Below are 22,706 nucleotides of genomic sequence, written 5' to 3' on the forward strand. Positions count from 1 at the left end.
ATTTGCACACAGTATGAATACACAGAAAGTGATTTGGTTGTTTCGAGATGTTTAGTGGTTTGCATTCATTCACACGCATCAAAAATCTATTGGTATCCGAATCTCTGATGCGTCAGCACACAGCGCTAATGAAAGTCCTACGTGGATCGCGCGCAGACGCCGCCCGTTGTGGTCCAATCCGTTCCGGATACTAGTAAGCTGCAGCACACACCGGATCCCGGTTGCACATCGGTTCCGCACATCTGCATCTCTCCTATCCTACTTTGTGAGCTAGCTAGCTGCTGCAGGCGCTAGGCGCAGGTGTAGGCAGCTGCAGATTAGAGGAGGTGCGCAGTCCATGCAGAAGCCTTGATATTTGGGCGCCGAATATCATCTGCATCTCTTCTAAATAAGAAGGAGATCATATTACGTTGACACTGAAAATAGTAAGGGGCACAATAGTTTCTGTCGATTTGGAACTCACGTGATGTCCTGACGCTTCCAAATTTTGGGACTCTGCCGACCTAAAGACTGACGAAAAGGGGACAAGAATTTGTGGGAATTTGCGGTAACCAGTTCGACGAACAGTAACCAGACATCGCCGAGGGGGCTTACCCCAAGCTCCGGGATCGGGATCAAGCGGACGCCCTGTACGGACTGGTCGTGCGTGGTTGGGTCGCCGCACACAAAGAACGGTAAGCATCTCGCATGCAGTGGATCCACGCACATGCAACCTCCTCTCTGTTGAAAGTCTTTGACTGATGGCAGATTCTATACATAAATAATACATCTTGTTTGGTTAGATTGACGGAGATTGCTACAGACTGCTTGGTCTCATGGTCTTCTACCCAGCCAACAAGCCAAGCTCAAGCCAAGGTTACGTTATGGGACCGGTTGTGTGTGTGGGAGAATCGTTTCACAGACCCTTCGCTTTTTCGTTCTTGTTCTGGTTTGACTGAAATACATTGGACGACACTCCTCTCTTTAAAAAAGAAATTATAAAAATTGGGTTGCTAATGGGCTACAAAGCTCCCTAAACCCTTCCACACTTGTAATCTAGGCCCTATCCACATGAAGATGGAGGCATGGGCCTTGGCACTTCACAACACAAGGTTTAAATTCAAGGTAAATATTCATATAGACCTAGACCTCTAACATTTAATTCAAGATACACCATACCACCATGACAAGTCCATGTACGGTGCGGTGCTGGGTTGCTTCACTGTGTTAAGGTTGAGACATTAGCTCTCAAGTCTTTGACTTTAATGCTAGATAATGTACAATGTAGGCCTAGTTGAAAGTCTTCGTAGTGATTGGAATCTATGTTAAATGTGTGCGTGTGGGTAGTTAGCTGTAGGCCCTAGACTCTAGTCTAGATTCTATTCCTATGCTATTCATTTCTAATTTGAGTAGATATAGACGTAGACCTCTACAGGTAGGTAGATTCTCGATTCTAGTTGTGTAGCATTGAATTTCTAGATCTAAAGTTAGACTGGTTTATACTCAGTATGAGAGTACATGTACGTATGCAGCCGGATCAGGTCTTACACAGTAAGTATCTAGAGCTTTTTTCACCACATATCATTGCAAAATTGTGTGAGAATGATAGGCACCACAGACAGTCTGTGTTTAGTGAGTGTGTGTTACAACAAGTGAGAATTGAGTTTCATATAATGTAAAATATCACAGGACTTCTGGGGCCTATATGATGATGTGACGTGAGTGTGCCATGATTTGTTTGAATGATCATTTGTTTTACATTGCCACTACACAAAAGCCCAAGGAAGGAAGCGTGCTTGTTCATCTACACGTAGTAAAATACAGGTTATCACAGGACTTCTGGGGCCTATATGATGTGAGTATGCCATGATTTGTTTGAATGATGATTTGTTTTTACATTGCGACTTCACTAAAGCCCAAGGAAGGAAGCATGCTTGTTCAGCTAGCAACCATGCGGGACCAATGGCTTGTAAGGCTCCTTCAAAGGAGTCCTTGGCATTGAGGATAAAGTGCCTAGTGCCTAACCAAGGAAGGGGCACAACCACTGCAGCCAGGGGACTCGAACAAGGAGGGGCGTTATTGATATTTCGTGGTCTTTCTGCTTAGCCACGACAGCTTCTCTATAAATCATATTTTACCAGAGCTCTGACTCACAAGATAGCAAATTGAAAATGAAAACTGTATGAGATGCTCGCTGACACAAGACTAAATCAGTTCATTAGTGTACGGATCAAGGTCTCATATTAAAGTTGATCATTTTCATTTGCAGCAGGACTGTCTGGCACTACTGAAGCACTAGTTTAACATAGAATAATCATATACCGTTAATGATGAAGCAGAATGTGTGGCAAAATTGTGTATTATTAGCCGGGCTTGTCAAATATTGAGTCAGCAGTGCGATTTAAAGCATGAACATGTGATTGTGTATCATTTGTGATTTTTTATAAAACTATGAACTCTGATTTTTCTCTCATGGGGATCATTTTCATTTCAGTCAATAGCAAATGAATTAATGTAATACCATCATCTAGATTCATGATTTTTTTTTGAATTTTTTTATAGTGAAACTAGTAAATTTTTGTATTGGAAACTTGTAGGTCCTAGAGTGGGGGAAATTTGTATTGTGCGTGAATTTGTTATCATTTAGGTGCGCTTGTATGTGAAGTTGTAACAAAAGATTCACACTGTGTGTGCGATGTGCAAATACATGCCTCAAATTTCTTGACGTGGTATAACTCCAGAATACATTCTGAAATGTGCTCGCAAGCACATTGAGTCTGTGTCTGTCCAGAGTGTTTGTGTACAAAGTGTACATCGTATGCTCCACAGATGACATTTGCTTTTACACAATTGATATAAGTGTGAAATTGGCTATCTATACTATATTTGTACATCAGTGTACATTGTGCCACTTTGTACTGAAACTTTATGTGAGTGGAGACAACGCATCCATGGAAGTGACTAGTTAATAGTTACAATAACATATATACAGCAACACTAACACCAACACTGAACTTGAATTGACAGATTTGATAATCTCTAGGGCCTTGTGTTAGCCAATGCGGAAAAGCATGTACATCACCAACATGAATCTACTACAGCCTGTACATAGCAGAGCATGGTTCCTCAGATGACATTAAACGCTAGGCCGATACACAGGTCTGCTAACACCAGCTGATTTCGGGTTGGAGGTTATCCCTAAATGTTGTTGAGATTGTACTACAGTAACATACTCGGCACTAGCACAAATGATACTAAAGCTTACATACAGGTAGTGTAGCCAAAACATCTACATGTAGGAAAACAATGTGTGAAGTTTACACTGTGTATATCCACACATGCTATGGATACAATGTGTGTGCTGTACAATTTTACAATGTACATTGTAGGTACTAGCCACTAGTGTGTGCAGAATTATTTTTATGTACAACAGGGAATAATTTTCCTGGTATCGCATCGCAATTTGCTATGCACTTTTACACCACTGCTACACAAACTATCTTTTGTGTAGCAGTTTTCTTCCATAGAAATGTACAGGATACCATGTGAAATATTGTTCATCAGCTGAAATTGCTAATCAAATTTGAGTTGGAAAATTATTCCCTGTACAAAATACAAATGTACAGTGTACGTACATGTACAATGGCCTTCTTCTCTTGATCGTATCTCACACTGAATATTTTGATGATAAGATATCAAAATTCTACCGTACGGCAATGATGGCAGAATTGATCTGATGCTGGAGGCACTTTGTCTTTTCTATTCATGTACATGTATTTAAATGGTCTACTCTGTCATATGAGTGCATGCTGGTCTGTTAATATGTGCTTATAATGTAATCACAAGACTACACTCGTACACTGCATTTTAAAATGCAGCCAGATTTGAAATACATGGTACTTGTGTGATGAGCCGTGATGTCAAGTCAAGAAATATAATTTCAGAATTTGACCGGCTGCTGCTGGATGGGACTAGGATGAAATGACGTGTATTTGTCTCAAAGACCATCCATTGTATGTATTGCTTTGTCTAGAAAATGGTAGAAAATTTACTATGAATTTGAGAATTAGTAGACTTGGTCAACCACTATTTCTGTAAGATAGTGAGGTCAGCATCGAAACTACTGAACCAACTGATTGAAACATACATTGTTGTTATTAGAAAAATCTGTTACTGTATCTCACTGCGTAATGTAGTAGTTTTGTACACCTTGGAGCTGAACTTGATATTCATGCACTGTGGAGATGTAAGAACACCAAAAAGACATCTACGGTGTACATTGTAATAGGCCTTTGCCTATTAGAAACCTAACCATTGGTGTTGTGGGACAACTACAGAGTACATTGCAGTCTATAAAATGTAAACAAATTGAAATTCTGTTTCTGAGTCATTGCCCATTCTGCTTTTGAATATGTACACATATACTATGCTCTGTTGTACATAATGCATGGCTTTAGATGGAGAGACTGGAAGATTTCCCCCTGCCTGCACTTCTTGTGTTTTTCAAACAATGTGCATTGGATTATACATAATGAGATTCCACTGATGATATGCGTAGATTCCACTGATGATATGCGTAAATTTCTATCTTTTAGGCGTAGCTGTAATGAACCCACAGTGAAATCCATCTCATTACAGATCAGACCAAGTACATGAATAGCAAAAGCGGAGAGATAGAGATAGAAGGGGAAAGATGAGAAGGGAGGGGAATCCTCAATCAGTCAGAATGTCTGGGTAGGTAATGAGGTACGACTGACTGCGCGACCCGCCCCCCTCCCTACTCCCCAGGCCACGTTCTGTGGCAGTCAGCTAGGGTGGATGGAGTGAAGTGGCCGTCATAAATAATGATGAGGGATGGGAGGCAAGGAAGGGGGAGGGAGCTTCTGCGTGTCCACCATGCTGTGGGCTTCCTTACCTACAGTGTATACCCCACCCTACCATTATCACTTGTTTAGCATTCCAGCATACAAGGTACATGTACAAGTACAATGTGTGAAATTACTTTGTGGCCTGTCAGTAAAATATAAACATGAATTCAGTCATGTCACCAAACCTTAATCTTCTCATTTTGTTATTGAAAGCTACATGTATTATTCTATTAATTCAGATCACCAGACTCTGAGCTGTCCAAAGATTGATTTGCCCTGATTTATTTCTTCAAACCTATCGGGTGTATCGTAGAAATGGAAGGAAAATGCATAAATTATGTTCAGGCAAAACCCCAGTTTGAACCCCCCCCCCCCAAAAAAAAAAAACAACAACAACAACAAACAAACACAAAAAAAAGCCCACAAAATAGTAACTACAGGATTCACAATTTAGACATTTAAATTGGGTTTCTAGAGCTCATTACACCATTTATACAGGAATGGAAAAAAAAATACTGCCACGTGAGAAAAAAAAATGAAAGATCTCAAATTTTAAATCTGTCTGACTGAAATTTTGACAAGAGCTACCTGTACCTTTGTTTATGAATCTGTGGATTTATCAAACTATGAATGTATAATTTTTGTATGATCTATAGGCTTATATGTGAAACCCATTAAATTTTCAATCGTTTGTTTGTTTGTTTGTTTGTTGTTGTTTTTTTTTTTGGGGGGGGGGGAGGAGAGGAGGGCTTTTGTTGTGTGAACATTACTCTCCTAAGGGTAAAATCGTGATGGCTCACCTGCAATAATTTGTATGTCTCCGCCCGAAGTGTGCTGGAGGCATTATTTACTGTTGCCATATTATTGAATTTATTATTGAATATTATTGACAGTACCAGGTTGTATTAAATTGCGCATCCAATAATGCACAGAACCAGTTCCGTCTTGCACGGGCAGAATTTCTTTTCCCCACCTCCATTTCCTCCCATTCTCCTGGTCTTTCATGTTCATGTGAGCTGTCAGCAAACAGCATCCCTGCATGGATTCCCTGTGCAAATCTCAGGCCCGCCCCACCCCAGGGGCCCTTTGTCGTTTCTCTCTCAGCCTGGCTGCCCCGTCAGAATGAAAAAAGTGTGTGATTTCCCAAGTGTATTTGCCCTGCCCTAATATGGACATTGTTATGACCTATGGCTCAATGGAGATTGTACGATTGAAGCAGGGAGGCAGGGAAAGATGAGAAAATAGTGTGCATAGTCGCCTGCAACATTGCTTGAAGGAAAGATCTTATCGTGTCCTCTTGTATGTAAAGCTAGCATGGAATGACGTATTAACATGTTACAGACACAGGAATGATGAGGTGCTGACTGTGGCTTGATGCTTTAAAGGGACTGTACAGTACTGGTTGAGGAGGGAATTCATGTTTTGAACATTCCTAAGTGAGATAATGAGAAACCTCTTATGAAATATGAAAGAGCATGTAATTTTAAGAAGGATTCGACGTTTATTTGATTAAAATTGGTTTTCAAATGACTGAGATATCCAAAAAAGGGATAGTAATAAAAGGCGACAGGCCACGCTTTTTATTATCATCTCTTTGTTTCACCTTGTTTTTGGATATCTCAGCCATTTCAAAACCGATTTTCATCAAATAAACTTTTGATACTTCTTAGAATTGAATGCTCTTTGACATCTCATAGAGTGGTTTCTGAATATCTCGCAAAACGTTAAAAGCTTAATCCTCACCTCGACCAGAACTGTACACACCCTTTAAGGCTCTACACATTATGCTCCGAAGCTCACACAGTGTATGGTTGTACATTTTGTGCCTGCACTCACAGAATGTAAATACCTTGAGGCCAATATAACAGTTGAGTGCATTGCAAATTGAAGTACAGTTGTATGTTGTACTTTGACAGGAAACCCAGTCTAGTATACATTATTGTATCATTGTGTTGTATTAATAAACCATTATCTTCAAACCCAAGCAAGCAAGCAAGCAACCAGTTTATGTTGATATTTTGATAACACTCCTGGGAAATTTTGTTGTACATTGTAAGAACCTTCTGAAGAGCAATGGGGTAATCTCTTTTTGCCCTTGTCACTTGTGGTCCCTTGCTGATCTATATTGGGAAAGATTGATGTTCAATGGAGATTACACTATCCCTTGTAGACGACAGTGTCGACATCATCATAAAGTGAGGAAAAACATGTCAAACCAAACTCAGTTCTTTACAACAGATCAGCGAAACTTGCCAACAATTGTGATATTAGAATCAATCAATTAAAAATCAAATGATTGCACCTTGTACAACTGTAGATTGACATAACGGTACAAATTGTACCATAGTCCAGGCTAGGCTCCATAGAAAGTGCACCTAACCTTGTTTTTTGATATATACAATGTTTTTTGATGGTTTCTTGTCAATTCGAAGGTGCTGATTCCAAATCCGATTGATGCCACTCGCGTAACCTTGAGCATTTTCGGCAAAACGCAAAAATTCAAAATGGCCGCCAGATATGCTAATTTGGCCATGATAATCCCAGTTATGTCAATTTTATGACAAATTATTCCATCAAAGTTTTTTAAATTCTTGTTCCTTGAGTACTTCTACTTGCACATGCAAGAAATTTTTCATTTGAAGAGGTACATTTAGTATTTTAAGCTTATTTTCAATTCAAAATGGCCGCCACTCCTATACTCATGTACTATATGAATGGCAAAAAATATGCATAGAAATAGAAAACGAATTTTCAGTCACATACCTACGCTTTTATCAAGTTTTGCATGTGCAATGCAAATCTGATGAGTGCCACTAGCAAAACAAGCAAACAAACAAGCAAACAAACAGAAAGTTTATTGTCTTTAGGCTTATTATATTCTTCTTAATACAAAACTTAAAAATGGATGCCACTCATATACCCCTGCACAATATGAACGGCAGAGCGTGTGAAATTAAAAAAAAAATTCTGTCACTCAGGTCCTCTGTTTACCAATTTGTGTGCTGATTATAAATCAGAAGGATGTTACTAACAAAGGCTGTTTCATTTTTTGATGCAAACATCCAAATTTGCCACCTCAATCTGAATTTTTCCTTAGGTATTTGGAAAAATCCACCAAAACTTGAATTGACGCCAAGATCAAGATCGTTTATCAGGAATTATTAGACATGAACATTTGATACTTACTTGCCTTGAGATGTTTAACATCAAAATATTCATTCTGATTTACTGAATTAAAAGGCTGAATCCTAGATGATGACAAAAATGAAATTTCCAATTAACTGTCCTGTTCTACATTATCTAAAAGCGATATTATACAAATTTTTCAGTCCCCTCATCCGAGAAAGAACATGCGGCAGGGGAAAGTGGAAAAAGGGACCACCTCACTTCCTGTTGTCAAATCTCTGAAATGAAAACAATGCCCCCAAATTTTTAATGTTAACCCAGATGAATTATATATGGTAGATGAATTTTACCACCATTTTTTTCGGAGTGAATGTGATTGAGTATAGGCCTATGATGTCGAGGGAGACTCTGAGATCTGTACAGTGCTTCCTCATTCTGAAAGCAGTGTTCTAACAACTTCACACTGCTTGTCTTTAATCTTCAGCATTTGCAGATTCAGGATTGCTCTCGGTAACCAGACCAGCTGTGTTGGGACTCTGAATGATGGCCTCCTTAATGGTGGCTGCAAACTAACTCCACTAGAGGTCTTTTTAACATATGTGGTGACATTACATTCACTTCACGTAGGAAGTTTGCAGATGATCTTGCCTTTACGTCTCATAGAAAGTCCTTGGATGACATGAGCCGAGTACTGACCCATCTCAAGACAATAGTGGAGTACTTCATCTTCTGGAGACTTTGTCCCAAACTTTTATTATTAGATTATCATCAGACCCATGCCTTCCATCTTAGTAACCATCTTTCCAACGCTATGTTCAAGGTAGCCCTCTCTGGCAAGCCTTCCAAGCATAGGCTGAGGAAGGCCACCCTCCTTCACTGGCACTCGATCACTCTCCCTCACACTGGAAGGAAAGGATGGCCATTGTCACCAGTGCCGTCAACGCATACCCTGACCTTCCAAACACGATAGCATGGGGGGGGGGGGGGGGCATTTCATGAAGCATTTTGTCTGACAAATTTGTCTGACAAATTTGCTTTCAGCCAATCAGATGCAAGGATTTAATAGCTTATAACAGTTTGTCAAAAAGAAAAGATCTGACAAAACACTTCATGAAATGCCCCCTTGAACAACCTGCCATCAATGCGCCTGAAATCCCACAAGCCTAGATTTCCCTGATGTAACTTGAAAGCTTTGACCCCAAAACGGGTTGGGGCAGATGCTGGTCTGATGTCATCTCTGATACCACCCAAGTTACCTACAACACTGTCTCTGGCCTGGCAACAAGGCCACAGGGCTTCAATGGGTGGTGATCAAGCAAGTCTTCATGTTTTCATCCTGTTTCTATGACAAGTAATCGGCCTCTGACCCCTGAGGAAGTGCTGAACACCACGATGTGGTTGCAATTAAAACAATTGCAGGACTAATACGCATCTTAAGCCTGAGAATTCTGCAAATTTGGGGCTGATGTCGCCTGCTGCTAAACATACAATTAAATGGTTCTTTAAAGACAATAAAAATGACAGTTTTAGTTTTAAGACAAGACTGAATGAGATCATGATTTCAAAGTGTATATCATCAACACTTGGGAACATGTTACTGTGAGAGAGCTAAAAGAGGTATCTCACATTGCTCCTTGGTTGAGGTTTAATGAACAGTTTGTACGGTATTGCATTACGACAGTTCCGTTTATGCCTTCAACAGTTTTTATTGTTGTTTTAATTCAAGAAGAAAATCAGGTTTGCTCGATAATATCAAGGCGGCATTTCTAAATTAAATCATATCAAAGTGATGGAGGTTATAATACATTTCGAACTCGCCTCAGGACTGCTCCCCCCCCCCCAACTCCTTGCAGGAAAAAAAAAAATCTACAATGTAAAGGGTTTTTAGTTGTGTCATTAATGTCCGACGCGTTTTTGTCTGCAACCATGTATCTCTGCACTTACTGTATAGGATTTTTCTGTACTTTGTTAATATGATTTTAGGGGAATGCATATTACAAGCTTGTTTTATAAGTTGCTTTATAGCTTCCCCTCCATTTTCAACATTATTTGATAAATACCATGTATCTAGGCTCCTTAATATATTGTGTTAGTATTACATTTTTTTATTCAACCGGCATGTGGAATATGATGGTATACTGATTCCTTGCGAGACGTTTAGTGAACTTATATTGTTGAGACTTTTGTTGAGATAAAATGAAATATATAAGAAATTGTGTTCAACATCGTAAGGGTTATGAATATTAAATGCTCATATATGTAGGCCCCCTGTATATTGTAATTGACACCCAACATATTGCACATGCAACACTTCATGATATCGTAGGTACGGGACTGGAAATACAGTAAATTTGTTGTATATTTCCATGCATATGTTTTGCCATTCATATAATACATAAGCATAGGAATGGCGGCCATTTTGAATTAAAAAATGAGCTTTAAATGCTAAATGAACCTATATGAAATGAAAATTCGCTTGCAAATGCAGATGGAGTAACTCTAGGAACAGAAATGTACAAAGTTTGGTGGAATAATTGGTCATATAATGCACATTATTGTGTTTATCACGGCCGAATTAGCATATCCGGCGGCCATTTTGGATTTTTGCATTTTGCCGAAAATGCTCAAGGTTACGCGAGTGGCATCAGTCGGATTTGGAATCAGCACCCTCGAATTGACAAGAAACCATCAAAAAACATTGTATATATCAAAAAACAAGGTTGGGTGCCTTCTAGCCTGGACTACCACATATTCAAGGGATTGTATGTAAGCAAGGTAACAACATTGTTAAACAAGGTGAATATCTTATTTGCAAAGCACTCTGCCAAGAGCATGCCTCAGTTATCACAATGCTGAATACTTCTGGAAAATCAGAACAGGAGAAAAGTCTAAAAACCATAGGTTGTTCCGCTTACAATACACATAAGTTTGATCGTATTGCCTTGGCTTGTTCAGAGTGCTCAGGTTCCTTTCTCAGTGTGTATCCTCTTGAGCCAGCTTCATTATCAGAGATGCTGTTGCAGTATAGTTATTATTTTCCTGTTGTGTTTACGTGCCTTTTATTTGTCAACAATCGCGAGACATCAAAGACGGCCCCCCAGGTGACCCCGGCAGAATGGAATGACGTGCGTGGGTGGCACAAAGTAGTTCAACCAAGCGACTAGAAATGAATTGCTCTTCAAACCAGAGAAGACCAAAAACCTCCTACAGTCAATGCCGACGTGTACTGCACCATCCATATTTTTCAGGTTTACAGTATGTGATAGAAACAGAAATTATGTACATTGTAGCTCAAATTTACGAGTAGAAACCGTTCCTTTGTGGACCGTTCAACCATGGTGATTGCCAATGAATCAGGACTTCAATCACAAATCTGTTGTTCACCACATCATGAAGTGAACTACTTCAGGTGTGACTGTGTCAAGATACATGTGTATGATATTCATCTGGTTGATTTCACTTGTAATATTTGTCCTAATTTTAGTTTGGTTTTGTTTGACTGCAGTTCCATGAAGTGGATAGCCACTTGAAATCATGCACAAATATGTGACAAGAATAACTAGAGAAAAAAAGAAAGAACTTCTATGTTATTGAAAAGAACTTATTATATAAAAAAAAAAAAGAAAGCTACATGTAGTCCTTCTGTCACTGGGGGAGGGAAAAGTAGATCATTGTGCAGGGCCACTTTGTCTAAAAGTGCACAAAATGGTGCATTCATGAACTAATCATGTCACGACCTGCTTTCAGACAAAATGCTTGCATACAATTCAAAGCGTGTGTGGAAGGATATGACCTATCTGATATATGAACACACCCCAAGCCACAAAGTTGAGGCATTGTTTTCCATTAATATGGATGTTTGTAGTTTGATATCATACAATGTAGTTCACGGTTAATTTGTGGTTTCTGCGGTGAACTTTAGGACAGGAAAATGGATGAAGATGAAGTTAAGGTGACTTGCTATGATCAAAGGCATATTCTGTTGTGACACTTTTAGGTAATGTTTTTAAAAGCACTGCACTGCAGTGCAGTGTGTAGAGAAATTCTGTTTAAATCAACTTTATGATTTTCAAGTACATTGTGTATTGCAGTACATGCTGTGATTTTAATCTCGACCTAGCTGTATAGATAGCAGATGTTATATATCAAAGTGATTCTAATTGAAAGTGTCTATAATTATGTTAATGAATCAGGCAACAGATCATTCTTTTACAAGAAACATATCTACGCTTTTTCTCTTCATGCATTGGGTGGTGGAATGTTAATGACCCACAACATTTCGAAGTTGGGCACTAATACACTGTAGTTTATGGTGGTGGGAGCTTGGAGACAGTGGGACTGCTGAACATTGTTCGCTGAAGTTCACTATAAATGTGCATGTACATTGTATGGTTATTCAACCCTTGGAATTTGATCGAATTCAAAAGCAGTTTATACACTTGCACAGATGCACAAAAAATGAAGGAATGTAAATTTAACTAATCAATGAATGGCTACAAGTGTACAAACGTTGTATGATGTACTCCATTTATAAATCACCAATAGCAATACTGATATTGATAAAAGAAAAAGAGATTTAGATGATAATATAATATTATTACTTAATAAATGTGTTTGAATTGTAGAAAAGTATTGGAAGCATTTTCTTGTTTTCACAGAGGAGGGTAGAAAATATTTTATAATTTTATTATCTATTGATATTTTCCATATCTTCAAATACTGTGTTTGGTATCTCAAATTGCTTTCCCCAAAACACCCTGTAGGCCTATATAGCAAGTTATGGTTTAGGGATACAAACTCCATTATATTTCACTCATGGAGGAATCTGTACAGTATGCTGTGCCATCTCCGTCATGTGAGATGCATACCACTGTACCACTACTTCGCTTGCCTGCATGGTGTTTGTGTCTTTATTTGTTGCAACCCTACATTATACAGCACATCCCCGTCTTGGAAGCCCACAATCAATACTGCTGAATCTGGTCATGGCATGGTGCACATGAAAGCAGTCACATTACCAGCCCTCTCCTTTTGTCCAACTGGGGTACATTGTAGACCCCTACATGTACTTCAACACCAGTGTTAAACACGAGATTGGACTTCAGCCAAGGAGGGGGGATGGGGGTGTGCCATGAGGAGGGGGGATGGGGGTGTGCCATGAGGAGTGGGTAGGGGATGATGGAATACTTGGTATAGTACCTTCTTGTTTGGAGTGTCTACTGGAAAAAATATCTGGGGTAGGGACATTGTGTCTCATCCCTAAGCCAGGGAGCTAAACTAAAGAGGATTATTGAGCACTTGGTACTTGCAAATTGCATTATTATATTCTTCATGTTATACTTGAGCCACAAAGTACATCCAAGGGATTACATGCTAGGACTTTGCACCATGTTTTGTACTCTCATCTTTGCCCCACAGGTACTTGTATTATCTTTCTTAGATAGTGGATTACAATAGTAATTTGATTGTGCTAAGTACTTCAAAGTAGGAAGATGTACCGGTACAATGTTGTATGAAGAATGCAGTGTACAACTGTATAGGAATGGCTATTAGTGCGTGTGTATGTGTGCGTTAAATAGGTATAGTACAGAGGTAAATGTAGAGAAAGATGTATATTGTTACCACGGCAGGGCTGTGTCCAGTTTATGTGTAGATTATGAAGATTGATAAATAGTAAAAAATGATTATATACAATGTATTACTCTGGAATGAGAAGTACACTAGATAAAAAGGGGAGACAAATGAGAAGATGGTGTTTTGAAAAGTTCTGATTTATGGAATGAATCTTTCACAATGAGAAGGAAAACAAAATATTGATGCATTGTTAAAAAGATGTGGGCATTTTTTTTTTATGCATAATGGAAGTGACTGATTGATAGCTACAAATTGTTAGATTTACTATGAAAGCACACTTGACAGAGTGGAAAGATTTCAGGGAGACTCATGATAAAGGTCATATCAAAACTCACGATTTAAAGCTATGTTCTTTCCTGGGACTTGTAGGCCCTTATGCTCTTCCGATAATAAGCTGACCACCGCTCCTGGAGCATGTTTGTATGCTTGCATGTCAGTGGTGATGTTGTTGCCATGGTGACGATGCAGGGGATGCTGAATAGAACCAGCAGGCCGTGAAGGCGGATTGAGCGTACTTGCTCTAGTGAGGATTATCATCAATCTTTTTTATTTTTTTCCAGTGGGATTTGCCCGTGAGGATGTGGCCATCTAAAGGTTAAAGGTTTAATGGTAATACAAATGTAGTACACGTAGCCTACCCTGATATTCAAGAAGGGGGGACTTCACTTAACTTTGGATGATGGACAATAAACCAATCCATTGCCCACTGTAACTCACTCAGAATCTTGTAGAGAACAAGTTTAACAACTCAAATTATCACGTCCCATATTAAAGCCACATTTTTGTGATTTGGTCAGCTTTGGTCAGAGTTTATTATTAGTATTTGAACAGATTTTTAAAATCATATTTGTGTGTGTGTGTGTGTGTGTGTGAGTCATTTGCTGTTTGTATAATAACTTTTTTAGCTTCAGTTAAAGAATTTTCTGAAGCCTCAAAATTACTGAATTTTAATGAATTTTTAAATAGGTAGGCCTACAATGTAACATCTCCAAAAAAGTTTTGTTTGTCAAATTGGCAAACACTAGTGAGACAATTGAGCATGATATATCTTTCACAGTTGTAAGATATGCAGTGAAATTTAAAGGTGATGATTTCTACAAGCAATATCCCCCCTGGAACCAATGATGGGTAAAATATATACCCATGAAGAGTCATGTCAGTGCATGATGAGTGTGATGAATGCCTCAGAGTCTCTTTCAACTCATGAGTGACATGTCTATGCAGTGACTGTTGCAAACTAATATTTTCAAATCTGTTCAATTTCTACAAGCTTTATGATACATTTGTAAAATATGTATCATCCATGTTGAATAGTGATGTCATGACCTGCAAGTGTTAAATGGCCAATGATGAGAAAAAGCGACGTTCATTTAAATGTAGAATACATGTACAGTATATTAAACTACAGTGCTGAAAATGTGTCCTTAGTGTTAAAATCAACAGGATGTTTAGTAATGAACTGAGCCAATGTTATTTTGAGGTTGAAAGAAAGGATTGAAGATACACATACATGTACATTGTACAATTGTAGCACACACTCACACCAACTACATTTGTATTGTGTGCATTGTATCTACCAGACCGCAATGAAATAATACAATTAATGCAAGGCCACTGCAAGTAGTAGTGGGTAGCTGTACTACCTACCCCTGGATGGACTGGTGCCGATATTGTTGTGGGTGAAACGGTTTAATTGATTCGACAAGGAGACAGTGCCGCATGTTTTCCCAGCATGTCTGGCCTTAATGAGAACCCTCGCAAGCTGCAATCAATACCAGCGATAACTCCCTTCACAGCAGGTGTCTTGAGCAATTTGCGAGTGGTTTGACGAGGAAAGCAGATTGCTTATCATTTTCTTTATGTACCTGTTAAAATCCTATGAGCAAGAACTTTTTTTTTAAAAGGCCAGATCAGAAGCGTCAAGAACAAATTGCAAATACCAGCTGATATCACCCCAAAACAATCTGATTTCTTTTTTTTTTGTAAATATAGAAATTTGAAAACTTTTATTGAGTAAAATTTTGCCAATTTAGTGAAAACTGGATCCTATGTAGTTGCTAAGATATTTCAATGTCTCATGTGGTTTTGAGTTCACCCAAGAAAGAAAGTTCAAGAAAGAAAGAAAAAATCAGTGAATGGACGTTTGTTTGTTTGTTTTTCCAGATGGATGTTAAAAAAAAAGATTAAGAAAACCCTTTGAATGCATCAACTAGAAAAATGCTGTGACTGATACTGCATGATTTGATCTGCTATGGAAAAAGTGGGCTTTTTTGCTTTCCTTGATTGTAATAGATTTTATATGATTATTTGCAACCCTAAAGATGCCTGTCTTTATTTCTTCTTTAAAAAAAGATGAACATACCAATGGTATCCTTATAGCCTTAAGATTCAGAGTGTATTTTTTATTAGTCTGCATGTATGCACTTGATATTGTTATCAGTGTGTTTTTCCATAAAATCATCGACTGCATGTTTTCAGTTAGAGACATTGACCTGCACCAGGGACAGGGTATTTTTATCAGGAAGGAATTGATGGGCTTGCTTTGGATACTTTCTGTTGTATGTTTTCCTTTCTCTGTGGGTACCCATTTGAGATGGTTTTAATACTTTGTATCCTTGAGAGAGATTAACAAATGCATTTTTTTATCATTTATTTTTTGTTACCATCCATTCATCATTCTGGACATTTATTAGGAGTGTTTTCCGAGAGACTTGAACATGTGAAGATGCTGCCATTTTTTTTGTTTTTTTTTTAGCATGTTATGTCCTTTTAATAATACAGCCTGCAGTATAAATCCAGGCAGCTTTGTACAACCCCCCCCCCCCCCCCCATGCAGACCAGCGAGATGGATTGAGCCAGGGTCGATTTCGGAGAAGAGAAGGATTTGATCGTCTCTTTAAATGATGAATGGGATATGATGCATAGTTGAACATGTAATCAAATTAATTCTACCCACGCCCCTGTACGGCATCGCCGTTCACTCAACGCCGCAAATGTTATGCTAATTGCAGAGATATCATGCTGTACAATGTTCACTTGATATTTTGATGATCATATTGAAGCTTGGTCATTGTACTTCAAGACCAGAGATATTGCAGTAATTGAACATTTATTCAAAGATAATGTCCTCTAGATTTATGAATTAAAAAAGACATGATATTCTGATTCTATTCACTACACTTATCTATTACAGTGTATCAGTTGCAGTAAGTAGTTTTATTTCCTAGTTTGCACAGATATTTCCTTAAATTGGCATTGTTTTATTTTGTAGGTTCATTTTTGTTTATAAGGTATAAAACATGCCTGCTTGCTTTTGGCAGGCAAAACTCATTCTCCAGCAAGTATGATATAAGGAAACGTTTACATCCTGATGTCATAAAAATACATATTTGTATTTTTTTTTTTATTAGCACACATAAAGAGCACTTCCTGATTATATATTAAAAATGATTAATGTCCTTGCCTGACATACGATTCCAAATTATTGTCGTAATACTGTATTCACCCCCAAATATGGTCACTCTGAGGAACAGTAAATCAGGATGAATAAAGAGGAAACTATGTTTCTCTTTTCCATTTCATCAGAATATTTCTTTTTTGTTTCTGTTTTATATAGAAATTTGAGCATGCCTTGGACTTCATCTAGAATTTTTCCCGTCTTCTGTTTTTGTTTTGCATTTATACTTTGAAATGTATGTAATGTATGCATTCCGGGAATAGTTGAGAACACTCGTAACTCTCCTGTACAGCCATTGCACAGTGGTGTATTCAAAGAATGTATCACATTTCAGCTAGGTTTCAGCAGCAGCAGTATAGTGTAAACAGCGGTTAAGAAAGAGGAGGAGGAAGAAGAGGAGGAAGATGATGAAAAGGAGGAGGAGGAGGAGGAGGAGGAGTTCTGAATGTTCGGCATCCCACAGTCTTGAGTCATGCACAGTTCCTCTACATGTAAATTGTATACTTCATTCCTGGAGTCATGTGACCCTTATGCTTGCCATTTTTTTTTTTTTTTTTGCCCTCTTAAGATGGCATAGATATGAAGTGTCTAAACTCAAGATGAAAATAAAGATCAAATAAAAATTGATATTGGTATCAAAATCAAAGTATTCAAATTTAATGGGAATTGGAGTCAACTTTTTAATCAAAGTTAACAGTCAACAAAACATCACCTTTGTATATGAAGTATGCACCAACAATGCATATTCTCAGATGTGTCTAGAGTTGTGCAGCTTGTTCAAGAGTTTTGCATGAAGACTATCAAGACCTAATAGAGCAAGCGTGCAAGTAGACAGAGAGTTCTTTTAGATTGGCAATGCAAAGAACTTGTTTGTAAACATGTTTATTAACAAAATATGTTTGTAATTTACTAATCAATAAATGATTTGAATCTCACTCATAATGATACTGATTGGAAATGGAAATATTAATAATTGCAATATTAATACCAACATTTCACTTGCCCAGAGTGCTCTTTTAAAATTCCATTGTTTTCATAAATCAAATTCCTTGTAGTTTGCATTGGGAGAGGACATTCACATAATCTCCACATATTAGGCTCTGTGTTAAAGGCATAATTTACCATTTGCAGATGAAAACATTAGTGCTTTGAAATAGTTCTAAAATGTGAGTTAGGGATAGAAACAACCACTGTCAAAATTTGAATCCGTATAATCGATGTTAAGTGTTGTTAAATACACAAAATGTGAACAATAGTTATAATAAAAAATGTTTCCAGACTAAACCGTATACAGTTACGGTTTACTGAGAAAAACCCTGATATCTCCTTATATTTTAGGTTTTATTGCAAATATTTCATATGGTAGGATGTTTTATGATACAACAGACCTACACATATGCATCAAATGTGATATCTTGAACATTTTTGAAATCACTGCTCCCAAAGGTAAACTGGACCTTTAAAAGTGATGTCACTTCGAGCACTTTGTGGACTATGACCCCTCATGACCTGAGCATGAGAGGGAGATAAAAGTGATAGGGTTGTACTTTATTACGGGGAGAGCGAAAGTTATCAGTTTACCCTCGTAGGTCTTTACCAGCCAGTGAAGATGGGGAGAGCAGGAGGAAAGTGATACCGGTTCCTGATGGTGATGCGGGCGTGGTGGCCTGGAGATGTACTTGAAGGCCTGACAGGTGACTCGTACATCTCACAAGATATTGACAGAGGGGGTGGGATGGATGGCAATGGCTGGGGGGGGGGGGGGGATTCATTTGATTACGACGTTGTCCATAGTTGAACTTTGCTTGAGATTCAGCTTGAGGGTCTCATTGACCAGAAGGAAGGAGACTGTTATATGCAGTATTCAGAAATCTCAGAAACATCTTTAAAGCAGTGTATGGCTCAATCATGAGAAGGACTAACAAATGTTATAAAGAGGGCTGCACACTTATTTTTTTCTACCTGTCCGACAAACAGGTCAGGTCGGATCAGCAGATACCCAGTTTTTCCATGTTTTACTTGTCCATTCCTGAAAAAGTAACTGGTCCGACAGTGATTTTTACTGGTCGGGGACCGTCAGACCAGTGCCAGTGTGCAGCGTTGTTATAAGGATGGTATAGTTTTGGTTGAGACATGGATTCAGGTTTTAACTTTTTGCGAAATTACTAGAAACCACTTTATATATGAAATATTTAAGAGCATACAACTCAAAGAGGAATTGAAAGACTATTTGAGAAAAAATGGTTTTGAAATTGCTGACATCCAAACTCAAAGTGGTCCTAATAAAAGATGGGACCCACCTTTTATTAAGAATACTTTGATTTACTTTTGGATATGTCAGATATTTCAAATCAATTTTCACCAAATAATCTTTTAATTCCTCTTAGAATTGCATACTCTTAAATATTTCATATAGTTGGTTTCAAACTATATTTCAAAGAGTTAATTTCCAAATCCCCATCTCAACCAAAACCATGACAATCCCTTTAACGTGAATTCAAATTGAATGTATGTCAAGTTTGACAGCATGCAATCATAGGTTGTGACAATGATCACAGGCTATCTATTGAAATGGCAAGTGTTAATTTACTCAAATGAGTTAAAGGAATTGAAGATTAACACATTCACAGACAATAATGTTTACAATCAAACATCATAGAGTATCACCTTGAGTCTCAAAGACACCAGGGGAATTGTTCCATTGAACCTGGTGGCCTGCGTATTACGTCAGTGGGCATTTCAAAATTCAGTATGGAACAGGTTAAAGTATACTATGCCTACTGGTAATGTGATGATACAGAAGAAATGCTGAAATTGATGATGTCATAGAACTACATAGGAGTGCATTTTCATGAGCAAGGAAAGGGGAGGGGGCATCAGTTGTGATCATCACATATCCACACTCGGGTTTACATTACAACTTTGTCGATGATGTCACAGGTTCAGCTATATTGGCCTGATTCACCGCTCGTTTCGAGTTCTCATGTCAGAATCGATAGGTTTGTGTGGACTGTGACTCACAGCCAATATCGTGGTGAGCGCTGTCCATCATTCAGAAAGCTCGTGTGAAACAGGCAGACTTTATTCTCTGTTTCGCTGCATTTACAGGCTGGATGGTGAAGGTTTAAAAACTGTTGTAATCATATCAAATGACCAGATGTTTCGAGGAGAATCGTGCGGTGAAAATGTCTGAATATCAAGGGATGTAGGCCTCGTCTGTCTAGCACGGAAAGAGAGCATTGGAAATGTGTTAGAGGGATCAACAAATGGATGGCGTTGGAAGAGTGGCTGGGAAATGCAGAGGATATTACTGCACTCAGCGTGAGCGGTGACAAAAGCGAATGATTCATCGTTACACACGTGTGTGTCGACATCTCACCCAGATCACGCCACAGTCTGCAAATGTAAACAAAGAGCCAATGCTGTGCTCATGAAGACTGATGTTCATTTTGTGTTGTATACCTGTATTCTGCAGTCCACTGAAAGAGGTGAGGGCATTGTGTGCAACATTTGTGAGTTGATTACATACAATGTACATTGTAGAAATTGACAAATATGTATAGTACATGCGTGTACAATGTAGATTTCATCCAGGTGTGTTGTGGCTGCATGAATATTCAAAGTGAGCATTATTATGTCTCTGTGAAGTATGCATGTGTGTTATTGGGATAGGGGGTGAAATTATATAAATTTCACACACCCTTCCCCTTTTCTAACTCAACTCAATGAACTTTATGCTGTTTTATGAATACGTGTGTATCCTTACTTGTCACATTCCTGCATTGTAGCTGAGTACAATGAATTTGATTTCATGGATAGAACTGCTGTCAATCAGCGCTAACTGATTGCACAATCAATGGTAGTTTTCAATATGTTTTGGTGTTGAAAACATGATAATCAATTAAATCATTTGACACGTGTGTATCGATTCACTTGGCTACATGTTGTAAACCATAGATACACATGCAGTGGACAGAACAGTTGTGCATTTGATCCGACTTCCTGCATAATGCATTCCATTACCGGCATTGCAGATCCGTTCTATCATCATGTCTGTCTGGTTTGGTGATTAAACTCGCCGTGCACTTTTGGTCCTCATTCCTCACCACTAATGGTGGCCAGTGTACATCCTTCTGTGCTGAGGATGCCCTCTTCATCACCAATCGCCATGGCAACAGCAGGGTGCTTGCCTTTGTACATGGGTCATAAATCCTCCCAGAGCTTCGACCCCGCCTAAGCTCCCGTGATGTTGTTCAATTTGTTAATGAATGGTCCTGAAAGACCCCTCTTTTTCTGTCCGTCTATTGATAATAGATAAAAAAGGAGCCCCCACCCCATCACCATCTTTCTCCTTTCCCCCCTCTCCCCATGTTCACAAGGCATCCGTGATGTAATTGCATGAGTCAGCCGGGGTCTGAATTTGTGGGTGATTAGGTATTTCACCTCGCTTTGTCTGGCTGTGTGCTTTACGTCGGAGCTGCACCCTCGCCTGCAATGTACATGTGTGTCGTGTACACGTAGGCTGCAGTCATCACTCCCGGGATGCGGGGAAAAGAGCCGCAGTGTGCATGTGTGATGGGGAATGGATGATGGGTTTCCACGGCGACTCGGCATTCGCATAGGATGAGACACGCTTTTCCCTACACGTTGGCCAGCCAGCAGGCAAACCGTGGACATGAAGGTGTCGATGAAAACATCAAGTTCGACATGTGTGCTGCCCTTTTGTCATTTTACGCTTCATTCGACAAGCTTTCTCTTCTCATGTGCATTGTAGCGGAAGAACACGTGTGGATGCATTCATTCTCTTATAAAACAGAATGTGAAAATCTATGAACAACCTCTTCATGGGGCTGTGGTCCCCTCCACCAGAGTGATGAAATTGAGGAGCTGCAAATATACAAGAGAGGTTGTATCGTAGGAAATGAAAGGTTTGTCTGCGGAGACATAAATACAAATGACCATTTTAAAGGAGGAAGTTGGATTGTACAATCAGCTTAATGTAAATATCTAGAGGTAAGTGATAAGATGTTATGTTAATCATTGTAATGAGTCTTTTGATAGAGATTGGTGCTTTTCACTTTTGTTTCTCTCTTGTCAATGGCAATGACGTTGTCAATGTCAAGATGTGTAGTTTTTATCATTGACATTGTAAATGAACATACAACGTAGATTGTGACAACAAATGTTATGCTATTGATGACATGACTACAACTGTTTATGAATAATAACATGTTATCACTCGTCCATGACTACATGTCGTACATCTTTTTTGCATCAATTGATATTTTACTAAATTGAACTGAATTTTCCAAGAGATGCAGACTACAAGGGTACCCCCACCCTATGAAAATGCTTCAGAATTCTGGAGAAACGTGCATTGCCCCCAAAATTTGATTGTTAAATGCTTGCACTCAGCACCATAACTGACATCCTCTGCTATGATATGATGCATGTTGACAGCCATGCACAAATAAAGGTATGTTGTACTATAGTAGCATGCCACTCACCTATGTACAGCCTGTAGTATGAGAGGTGCCCTGGAATCTAGGACTTACAGAGTGATTGTTGTACTGCTTGTCAAAACTGACACTTGTATGGTTTTATTTTTTCATACCACTGTGACTACTGTACATGTATTTGTC

General features: G+C 38.7%; 1 protein-coding gene across 1 annotated transcript in view; it reads left to right on the forward strand.

The window, feature by feature from the left end:
• Positions 1–564: 564 nt before the first annotated feature.
• The window catches only part of LOC140234193 (kelch-like protein 38), a 71,259-nt gene continuing 49,117 nt past the window's right edge, over positions 565–22,706 (forward strand). The window contains exon 1 of the mRNA XM_072314261.1: positions 565–674. The gene's annotated coding sequence lies outside the window, so the exon portion shown is untranslated. The remainder of the gene's footprint in view (positions 675–22,706) is intronic.

Source organism: Diadema setosum, chromosome 10, assembly GCF_964275005.1.
Source record: "Diadema setosum chromosome 10, eeDiaSeto1, whole genome shotgun sequence".
In the NCBI taxonomy this organism is placed as follows: domain Eukaryota; kingdom Metazoa; phylum Echinodermata; class Echinoidea; order Diadematoida; family Diadematidae; genus Diadema; species Diadema setosum.